Source organism: Castanea sativa, chromosome 7 (assembly GCF_040712315.1).
Source record: "Castanea sativa cultivar Marrone di Chiusa Pesio chromosome 7, ASM4071231v1".
Taxonomy (NCBI): Eukaryota; Viridiplantae; Streptophyta; class Magnoliopsida; order Fagales; family Fagaceae; genus Castanea; species Castanea sativa.
The window spans coordinates 32,947,039-32,959,240 of NC_134019.1; the positions used below are offsets into that span (position 1 = coordinate 32,947,039).

Below are 12,202 nucleotides of genomic sequence, written 5' to 3' on the forward strand. Positions count from 1 at the left end.
AATTCTTCAACGCATCTTCATCTTCATCTTCTTTTATTTGCTCAGAGAACACAGCTCGCAGAGTCGCAGGTATCATCTCAAATTCTATCTTCTGATCATTTTCCATTTCATCTTCTCTTAGTTTAGCCGCTAGACTAGACTTTTATGATATGATTGATTATTATGATTTTTGCTGTTAATATTTTAAAGCTCTGCTTTCTTGTTGTAAATTTACAATCTTTCTTGTTGTGTTTATTTTTTTAGGGGTTAATTTGTTGATTGGGGTGAATGAGTTGAAGAGTGAAGACTAGTCAATTACGCGTTGTCTATATTCTCATTTCATCACATCTTTGTTCTTCCCATTCTTCTGCTGGTAGATTCTAATGGCTTTCCCGATCCATCAAGGAGTCTCCGTTTCTTCTTCCACTCCCCAGTGGGACTATGATGTCTTCTTGAGCTTTAGAGGTGAAGATACCCGCAATGGTTTTACTGGCCATTTATTTCAAGCTTTGTGTGACAACGGTATCAATACCTTCATTGATAATGACCTCCAAAGAGAAGAAGAAATTTCAGTGGAACTTGTTAAAGCTATTAAATCATCAATGATTTCAATTATCATATTCTTTTAAAACTACGCATTTTCGTCTTGGTGCTTGGAAGAACTTGTCGAGATTCTTAACTGCAAGCAAAATGGACAATTGGTTCTTCCAGTTTTTTACAAAGTGGATCCATCTGAAATACGCAAGCAAGAAGGTAAATTCAAATTAGCACTGGCTAAACATGAAAACAAATTCAAGGATAATACAGAGAAGGTGCAGAGGTGGAGGGCAGCTCTAAATGAAGCAGCTAGTTTGTCTGGATGGCATTATGAGGATGGGTATGTATCTAATAGCTAATGTTATGTTCTTTTATGACTTTTTGACTTCTAATGATTTTGTTACGACTACAAAATGCCAAATATGAAAAAATAAAAAATCTATTATGATCACCTCTTGAATTACTAAGTTAGTTAAGCTAGTGGAAATGGAAGAATTTAACATATGATGAGCTTTAATCCCATAACCTCACCTTTCACCGACACTTGTGAGAAGAGGAAGTGTTGTTTGAATCAAAAGGTTCATCGACATAATCCTTTCAAAAACATTTCTCTAATTTTCTTAATCATTTCGTTCAAAGTATTATAAATGGGTTTTCAATAGGCTTGTTACCTCACCTAAGGTGAAGCTTTCATGCAACTACTTGCCAAAAGCCTAAAACAATTTCTTACTAGGAAAAAAAAAAGAAAGAGAATAAATCAAAATCAAAGTTGTGAATAAAATATAGAATGTCATTTCGGTTTGGCAAAGAGACAAAATATACCTTTTAAAGATTTGATAATGTTATAGTTTCTCCCACCATTTTTTTTTTAAATCCAAAATTTCTTGATAATTTTGGTCGAGTATGGGAAGCCAAAATCTTATTCCCAAAAAATTTAAAAATAAATAAATTATATTATACTTCTCAAATACTTGAATTATGCCCCTTAATTCAACTAATAATATGTCTAGTGTAGGTTGTAATGCACAAAGCTAGACATCTTGATTATTTTATTTTCATATTCATATTTTCAACTAGTTCTACTCGTTTAATGTCTTGTATGCTTTTTGATTGGCAGTGGCCCTGAATACAAATTCATACAACAAATTATTGAAAATATATCGATTACCAAATTAAATGGCAGACAGTTATTTGTTGCTAAATATCCCGTTGGAGTAAATTCTCGTGCCAAGGCCATAGAATCGCTTTTAGATATTAAGGTAAATGATGTTCGAATGGTGGGGATTCATGGTCTTGGGGGAATAGGTAAGACAACTATTGCAAAAGCTGTTTATAATAGAATTTTTATCATTTTGATGGAAGTTGCTTTCTAGAGAATGTTAGAGAAAATTCTGGAACAAATGATGGAATAATGCAACTACAAGAGAATCTCCTTTTTAATATCTTAAGGGGCAAACATTTGAAGGTGGAGAGTGTAGCCCATGGAACCAATATGATAAGGGAAAGGCTTCAAAGTAAAAGGGTTCTTTTAATTCTTGATGACGTGGATAAATCAAAACAAATTGAAAATTTGTTTGGAAATTTTGATTGGTTTGTTTTAGGAAGTAGAGTCCTTATAACAACAAGAGACGCACACTTGCTAGCTCCTCTTGAAAAAGTTTATGCAACTTACGAGGTGAAGGAATTGGTCAAACATGAAGCTCTTGAACTCTTTAATCAACATGCCTTCAAAGGAAATAAACTTGAGGAAGATTATTTTGAACTTGCAGACCAAGTCATACAATATGTCGGAGGCCTACCATTAGCCTTAACAATAATAGGTTCTGATTTGTGTGGAAGATCAAAATCTGAATGGAAAGGTGCAATACATCAATATGGAAAAATTCCTAAAGGAGATATTCATGAAATACTTAAAGTAAGTTATGATGGATTGGAAGAAACTGAAAAAGATATTTTCCTCGATATTGCATGTTTCTTCAAGGGAAGGAACAATAATTATGTTGTAAATATATTAGATGCTTGCAATTTATATCCAACAATTGGTATTCCAAACCTTGTTAATAAATGTCTCGTAACTATTGGTCATGATGGCATATTGGGGATGCATGACTTGGTACAACAAATGGGTAGGGAAATTGTTCGGCAAGAATCACCAAAAATCCTCAAAAAACGTAGTAGGTTATGGCATTATGAGGATGCTCTTGAAGTACTAACCGAAAGTAAGGTATAACTTCTTTTTATTTAGATTTTAACCCTTTTTTTTCTCATCAGGTAGAAGTGATAAGTTTTCTTGCTTTGATATTTTTCTTTTTAACATTATAGAAAACATAAGTTTAACAAGATTATTTTTGCTTAAAATTTCAATATTATTATAGTTTTGTCAAATTCTATTGTGTTATATGTTTCACTTAATTCTTTATCCAATCAGGGGTCAGACAAAATTGAAGGTCTATTGTTGCATTCCCCTAATCCAATAACAGTGCAACTACATGCTAAAGCTTTCAAAAAGATGAAAAATCTGAAATTTCTTATAGTTCGTAATGTACTCATTTCTGAAGAACTTAAACATCTCCCTAATGGGTTAAAGTTACTTGAATGGCACCAATATCCTTTTTCCTTGCCATCCAATTATTGTCATCAACAACTTGTTGTACTTGAGATGCCTCGTAGTTGCATTAGATTGGAGAAGCTAATCAAGCAGGTATGAGTATTAGTATTGATGAATTTAGATTTCTTTCAATGTTATTTCTAAAATTTTGTAAGAACAATTTTTGGTTTTGTTTTCCTTGTAGGGGTTCTATTACAAAAATTTGATAAGTATCAATTTGAGTGAGTGTGTCTCCATTAGGAAATTACCTGACTTGTGCGCCCCAAACTTAGAGACATTGGACATTGCTGGTTGTGAAAATCTAATTGAAGTTCATGATGCCATTGGATCTCTTGATAAGCTTAGAAGTTGGGATCTCATGGATTGCAAAAAACTTCAAACTCTTCCTAGCAGCCTTAAGTTGAAATCTCTTCAATATTTTTGTCTATTTCGTTGTGAAAGCCTTGAAAAGTTTCCCAATATTCACCCAGAAATGAAATGTGACAGTTTATATTTTAGTAATAGTAATATTAGAGAATGGCCTTTATCACTGGGGTATCTCATTAGAGTGCTTACTGAGTTAAACCTAGATAATTGTCAAAACCTTGGTGATTTCCTTGTTAGATTTTCGGGATATGAGTTTACGAACTTGAGAGCATTGCAAGTCTGGAAATGTGATGGAGATATAATTGAATCACATATTTTGATGAAGCCTGATTCCTTCCCCATGTTGATAGATTTAAATCTAGACGGTTCTAGTATTGTTACAATCCCAAGAAGCATTAGTAGATTTGCTACATTACGACAACTTTCCATGTGCTATTGCAATAAGCTTCGAGAAATTCCAAGGCTTCCACAGTCTATAAGACTTGTGGATGCAACGGACTGCATGTCGTTGGATCTACCATCATCATGCAGATTATTGAATCAGGTGAGCTCTCTCTCTCTCTCTCTCTCTCTCTCTCTCTCTATATATATATATATATTCATGGATCCCTCATTTTTTGATGACTCTGAATCATATGACGGTAGTTGTCATCTTGTACTACCAAGAATTGAGATTCCGAAGGGGTTCAAATTGAACCATCAGAGTGTTGGAAATTCTGTATCATTCGAGGTTGGTCGTGAATTTCAAAAATTAGTTCTTTGTTTTGCTTTTCGATCAGTAAAGGCGGAAGCTACGGAAGCAACTTGTTTTGTTGTTTCCACCAATGGTTTTTCTAAAAAAGAAACAACATATTTCAGCCCGATAAAAGGAGGTTCAGAGCATCTGTACTTACGTACTGTATATCTTTGGGAATGGAATGATTCAAATCCATCTGAACAGAATCATGTTACGATTACAGTTGAAATCAAGTATGGTGAAATAATCTCTTCTTCATATGACCCCATAATTACATGGTTGGGAGTCCATGTAGACTGTGTCTGTTGTCCTCAGAATATTGCTCACTTTACGCATGGTTTTGGGTCTTCCTTGGTCCCTGATGACAGCGATCGCCATTCTTTTCCATCCAATGTGGGATTTGATGATGGGTTTGATCTGGGTTCCTCTTCTGACTTCAATCAGTTTCCAACATCAAAGAAGACAAGAACATCTTGATCAAATTTCAAAGAATTATGCTTGCACCTGAAAGCAGCCTTGATGCCAAGGTATGCCTGCTTAGTTGCATTATTGGATTCACATCTTTGGCTGCCTTTATCATTCATAGGATTGTTGTTCAAGTATTTATAGGGAAATCAGGTTGTTAGGCTTTGTGTTTATTAGTTATAAAATAAGTATTTAGTTTTATTTATTAATTTATTTTAATGCAGTTGCTGTTGCTATTGAAGTAATTAGTAGGTCCAAGATCCATTTCCACCTTGCAATTTGATTATCGTTTATTATAATATTTGTCTTTTATTCATTTAATTTTTCAAGCACACAAGCTGTTCAATGAAATGCTTTTTCAGGATATTGATCCTATTTGCTTAGATGTTTCTGACCTATGAAATTCATAGAGCCAATTGTTAATGTTTTATTGTTATTTTCTATAAAAAAAATTCTTTGATTACATTTGCTTTTCTTGTGGGTTTGAAATTTTGATTTTGTTAATTTTCATACATGTTTCTATACTTGTATTGATTCACTGAATAATATTACTTAGATTTTTATTATTTTATTAAGAGATAAGTTACAACTAAACAAGAATGCATCAAACATATTACCAAGAGAAATAAAAATCAACTTTGCACTAAACTATGGACTCAAAATCCTTGAGTATCCTTCCTTTCTCAAAGAGGCTATGGCAGCAAGTTAAGTCAATGTCTAATATAATCCTAGGCATATAGTTGGTACCAATTAGTTCTTTGGGGGTAAAAATAAGTTGGTACCAATTATATATTCTGCAGCAATGTCAAGTCTGAGGAGGCATTAAGCGAGCAAGTCCTTGGTTGAGTTTGCCATAATTGAGGGTTTTATTTTGATTCTCTGTAAGTTTAGTGTAGAGAGGGAAAATTCCCGACCTATCACAAGCTGACACATCATGCTACCAAGTCCACAAAATACAACCAATTACAAAGCGTCACGTACTGCTGCTAGGTTTTGCCATCACTATTCAGAATCCAATAGAAATTTGCCAAGTGTCATTGAAATAAAGGCATGAAACTGCATCAGCATGCGTAAGCAATGACACAAGCAGCCCTGCACGTGTAAGCGATGACACAAGCAATCCAGCACGTGTAAGCGATGACATAAGCGGACCAATCAGGCTGTGACAAGCGTCACCAATCAGACTCCGCCACGTGTCTCTCACCCACCCCTAAACTCCTATAAATAGAAGCCTTCCTAAGACATTTAGGAGGACATAGAAAAGGAAGAAGTTATCTTGAGTTCAGAAATCCAGAAGCTCTGTCGGAATCAAACTCCAAAGCCTTCAAGAATTTCAAGAACTTCAACCTCGAATACAGACAACATTCGAAGCAAAATCATCCAAACTACTCGTCCAGATCTCAAAGTTCACTAGAATCAAACTCAAAAGCCTCCAGAAACCTCAACAAACCATAAATCAACGAAGCTCTACGGAATCAAGCCTCTAAAGCACCGAAGAATTTCTACCACAAACCTTCAAACACGAAGAACACACGAAGAACACGAAGAACAAAGAATTTCTAACAAGCTCATAGCCAGAGATTCATTGTAATTCCGTTTCAAAGATCTTCGATCTATTCCTCAGCTAAATTGAAGAATATCTTATGTTCAAATCAAAATCACATTACCACAATTCCAATCAATAAATCTTTCAAGGAGATCGAATCAAAGGATCACTCTTTTGTAATTACAGAGAACTGTACCACATATTTATCAATACAAATTCGTATTTGTGAAACTATTTTACTTGTTTGATTTATTTCGAACTAAGAAATTTAGTCGTCTACAAATTCTGGCACGCCCGGTGGGACATCTCTGCCTCTCATCTCTTTCTCCTTCAAAAGAAAAGAAATTCGATCTGCTACTAGCTTCGACGGCTTCTAACAAGAATGCTCAAAAATCGGTGATGGATGCTTCCGTTGCGGATGATTATGTTAGCCCAATCACTCGTAGTCGATCCAAAGCTCTTGATCAACCGCAACCCCAATCAACCAAAGAAAGCAAGCTTCATAATATCATCTCTCTAGACTTTCTTGCAAAAAGGAAAGCTACCGCTAAGGATTCATCTGTCTCGAAGGATTTTGAGATCAATGATGAATCATCCCCAACAAAGACCTTTTCTATCAACTCTTCACCCGTGATGAGAAGCCTAAGGAACAAAATGCCTTCGACTCATCCTGTCTCATCGTTTTCTCCATCATATCTAGAGGTCATGCCAGTAATGATGACCAACACCTCTACTGTGGAAGAAAAGATGGCTGAAATGGAACAAAGGGTCACCCTTCTCATAAAAGCACTTGAAGATAAGGATGTCCAAATTGCAACCCTGATGAACAAACTGGAAGTCCAAGATTCGGGTGAATCAAATCCAGACCTTGAGCACCCTCCTGGCTTTACCTTGAAGGAAGAAAACACTAGGGGTGATAAGGGAAAAGGAGGTGAAGGCACTTCTCAACAAGGACATTCCAACTCAATGGCCTCGATATCTGTACAACAACTGCAGGACATGATAACGAACACCATACGAGCACAATATGGAGGTTCTTCCACACATTCTCTTATGTATTCAAAACCTTATACGAAGCGCATTGACAATATGAGAATGCCAAATGGGTATCAACCCCCCAAATTCTTGCAATTCGATGGCAAGGGAAACCCTAAGCAACACATTGCTCACTTTGTAGAAACCTGTGAGAACGCAGGGACTCAAGGAGGCCTCTTTGTAAAGCAGTTTGTTCGTTCATTGAAAGAGAATGCCTTTGATTGGTATACAGACTTGGAACCTGAGTCGATTGATAGTTGGGATCAGTTGGAAAGGGAGTTCCTTAACCGGTTTTACAGCACGCGCCGCACGGTAAGCATGATGGAGCTTACCAATACTAAGCAGTGGAAAGACGAACCCGTTGTTGACTATATCAGTCGGTGGCGTTCTTTGAGTTTAGATTGTAAGGATAGACTGTCTGAAATATCTGCTGTAGAAATGTGCATCCAAGGCATGCATTGGGGACTTCTGTACATCCTACAAGGGGTAAAACCCCGAACATTCGAAGAATTGGCAACTCGTGCGCACGACATGGAATTGAGTATCTCTTGCCATGAAATTATGAAACCTCCCGTACCTGAAGAAAAGAAAGAAAGGCGAGAAGTAAGGAAAAATGATAGGAATACGAAAAGTAATGTCAGACACTCCATGAATGTCAACTCTGCCCCAGTCAAAATTTCAACGGGAAATGTAAAGGCTAACGAAAAGAGGCTTGAGGGAGGCCAATGACGCGAGACGCGTCGCTCATCACTCAAGGAATGGGAACAAAAGGTGTATCCTTTCCTTGATGCTGATATACCTGAAATGCTAGAACAACTGCTCAACTTGAAATTAATTGAATTGCCAGAATGCAAACGACCGGAAGAAATAGGAAAGGTTGATGACCCGAACTATTGTAAGTATCATCGCATCATAAGTCATCCGATCCAAAAATGCTTTGTTCTTAAAGAACTCATCATGAAGCTAGCCAAGGAAAGGAAAATCGACTTAGATGTTAATGATGTTGCTTAGTCAAACCTTGTAACATTTGCTTACGGGTCGCCTAGTTGCAAGTCTCTGACTACTAAGCAGAGGGCGAATACCACGTTCATCCGATTTGGCTCTTTGGAACCTGTTCAAGTTCAGCTCTCACAAAAAGCATCTGATTATAACTCAAATGATGATAAAAAGTCAACAATGGATGAGGAAGAGGGTTGGACGTTGGTTACTCGTAAGAGATGGAAGAAGAGACGAGTATTCCCTCTTTATTTGATCACCCAAGAGTCTAGAAGAGCACAAAACCAAATTTAGCCGCAGTCAAGAAGAAAGAATGATAAAAGAAAAGAAAGACTAAGAACGGAAATGTGTGATGATTCTGCACAAACCCAAAAATTTCGAAGTCTTGTCACATTGGAAGAATTTTTCCCCATAAAATTCTTTCAAAACAAGTCAGCGGAGGCTGTTCACACGGTCTCTCGTTGTGAAGTTGATGAAAAACAAAAAGGTGTTGACCATGGTAGTTCGAATGAGACTTTGTCGTCTTTAGAACAACTCAAATCTCAGGTTGATAAAGTTGAACCCTCGCAATCCTCCACCTCACCGAAAGAAGGGATCATCCAAGCTCTTAAAGAGCCAAAGATTTACACTCCTTGTACCAATACACTTCAACAAACACAGGAATGTTTCGCGTGCTCTCCAGACTTGACTTTCACTGACAAGGATCTATTGTTAGGCCCTAAGCCTCACAATTGTCCACTTTATGTCTCTGGTTATGTTCGTGAACAAAAAATTGATCGCATTCTCATTGATAGAGGTTCAGCTATTAATATACTACCGAAAATGACAATGAGACGACTTGGTCTTGCTATGGAGGAATTATCACACAGTCGCTTGGTCATGCAAGGTTTTAACTAAGGAGGACAATGCGCCATCAGCATGATACACTTAGAGTTAATTATTGGAGAATTGACAAGCAACGTTTTGTTCCATGTCATTGATGCCAAGACAACCTACAACATGTTGTTAGGACGTCCATGGATCCATGGGAACGGAATAGTGCTGTCAACTTTGCACCAATGTTTCAAGTATCTTCAAGGTGGAATAAAGAAAGTAGATGCCGACTTGAAGCATTTTTCTGAAACTGAAGCTCACTTTGCTAACGCGAAGTTTTATGTAGAAGATGATATCCCTAATGAAGTTCTCCCAGTTGAAGTCCCGTCCATGAAAAGCAAGCAGGGTGAAAAAAAGCATGTTAAATTCATCACTAGAGAGGATATTCCTTCCCCAAAGGAAGATCCACGATATGGGAATAACTAGTGTAGTGAGTCTACTAGCAATTCAGAGAGAGCAGGTGAAAGTTCTACGCCTTCCAATAACCCTCCATTCCTCCGTTATGTACCATTGTCACGCCGTAAAAACGGACAATCACCATTCACGGAATGCCTTCAATCTATAATGGACATGCAAAGACCTCCTACAAAGCTCACGATGAAGGATGTAACCATATTGAAAGAAAATCATGTAATGCCTTTAACTTCATCCACAAATCCTTTGCGCTCAAAGCCACTAAATGGATTCGTGAGGTCTTCACAAAGTCTGACAGAGCATGGTATTCTACCAAGTAAACGGACGAAAGAATGGTTTGATCCAAAGGCATATAGGCTATAGCCAAAGCAGGCTATGATTTCTCAAAACAAAGCGGCCTAGGGAAACTAATTCCAGAAGCCACCGGAGAAAAGATGCACGGCCTTAGTAAAACGCAAGGGAAAATGCGACTTGAGGGGCATGAAATTCCTATCCCAAAGATCGGAATAGGTTATACTCCAGAACCACCGGCTCAAATATGGATCAATAAAAGAAGCAATGCTTCAAGTTTCCAATACATAACAGTAGAGGTTGATGAAAGTTTGAATCAAAGAAAAGATCACTCTTCATCACGCATCTCAGTTTTCGATCGCATTAAGGCTTCATCGTCACGAATTACAGTGTTCGACAGGTTGGATACGGCTTGTTTAACGCAAAGTCGGGACACTTTTGCGTGTGGATCGGTCTTTAATCGATTGGGGGCAACAAAAAGGCCCATTGATACTTGTTCTCAAAGCTCAATAAACTTTGAGGACCAAAATGAGGAGAAAGCTAATGATGAGATACGTAGTAGTATTCCTTCACGCATGAAGCGTAACTTTATCTTGGATATCAGCACTGAAGGAGCTCTCAAAGTCAAAAGGCGAACGATTGTACGCACAAGTCAGTCACTCGTCCACAATGAGCAAAATGAAGAAGTATCATCCTCATATCACATTACAGTAGAAGAAGATACACTGTCAGATGATGAAGCTATAAAGAATGAGGTCGATGAAGCTCCCCTAGCCTTGGAAGATGGAGTACAGGCTACAGTTGATGAACTTAAAGAGATCAATTTAGGAACTACTGAAGAACCTCGACCGACTTTCATCAGTGCCTTTCTCACTCCTGCAGAAGAAGAAGGATACCTCCAGCTCCTGGTAGAATATAAAGATGTGTTTGCTTGGACTTACAAAGAAATGCCTGGGCTTAATCCAAGTATTGCTTTACACCATTTGGCAGTAAAGAAGGGCGTGCACCCAGTAAAACAAGCTCAAAGACGCTTTCGGCCGGAGCTTATCCCTCAAATAGAAACTGAGGTCAATAAGCTAATTGAGGCAGGCTTCATCCGTGAAGTACAGTATCCGGAGTGGATCTCTAATATTGTCCTTGTCAAAAAGAAGAATGGACAAATCCGGGTGTGCGTTGACTTCCGTGACCTGAACAATGCATGTCCAAAGGATGATTTTTCGTTGCTTATCACTGAGATCATGGTTGATGCCACTGCTGGTCATGAAGCCTTATCTTTCATGGATGGCTCTTCTGGTTACAACCAAATTCGAATGAATCCTAAGGATGAAGAGTTCACAGCTTTTCGTACCCCTAAAGGTATTTACTGTTACAAAGTGATGCCTTTTGGATTAAAGAACGCCGGTGCCACTTATCAACAAGCCATGCAAAAGATCTTCGATAATGTACTTCATAAGTACGTGGAGTGTTATATCGATGATCTGGTGGTTAAAACAAAAAGGAGGGAAGACCATCTGGTAGATTTGCGATTCGTGTTCAACCACTTAAGAAAGTATCATCTTAAAATGAACCCTCGCAAATGCGCTTTCGACGTAACATCCGGGAAATTTATTGGTTTCATTGTGAGGCACCGCAGTATTGAAATTGACCAGTCCAAAATTGAAGCTATCCAGAAAATGCCAGAGCCCAAGAACCTGCGAGAACTTAGAGGCTTGCAAGGAAAACTAGCTTACATACGACGATTTATTTCAAACTTGGCAGGTCGATGTCAACCTTTCAATAGATTAATGAAGAAGGATGCACACTTTCAATGGGATGAGGCTTGTAGCAATGCTTTTGCGCGCATCAAAAGATACTTGCTTAATCCTCCAGTTTTAGGTGCTCCTATCCCAGGAAAGCCTTTGGTGTTGTACATCGCGGCACAAGAAAGGTCTCTAGGTGCTCTTATGGCACAAGAAAATAAAGAAGGGAAAGAAAGGGCCCTTTATTATTTGAGTCGGACTCTCAATGGAGCTGAATTAAATTATTCTCCTATTGAAAAGATGTGCCTCGCTCTTTTCTTTGCCATAGACAAACTGGAACATTACATGCAAGCACATACGGTCCGTTTGATAGCAAAGGTGGACCCGGTTAAATATGTCCTTTCCAGGCCAGTGGTTTTGGGTCGCATAGCTCGATGGGCAGTCTTGCTGCAACAATACGACCTTACATATGTTCCGCAAAAAGCCATCAAAGGACAAGTATTGGCAGATTTCTTAGCTGATCACCCAGTTCCATCTGATTGGGAGTTCTCTGATGATTTCCCAGACGAAGATGTGTTTTACATTGAAGTAATGCCACCATGGATGACGTTTTCGAT

General features: G+C 37.9%; 1 pseudogene; it reads left to right on the plus strand.

Annotated features, from left to right (window-relative positions):
* Positions 1–12,202, plus strand: part of LOC142644629 (TMV resistance protein N-like) — a 22,376-nt pseudogene continuing 10,174 nt past the window's right edge.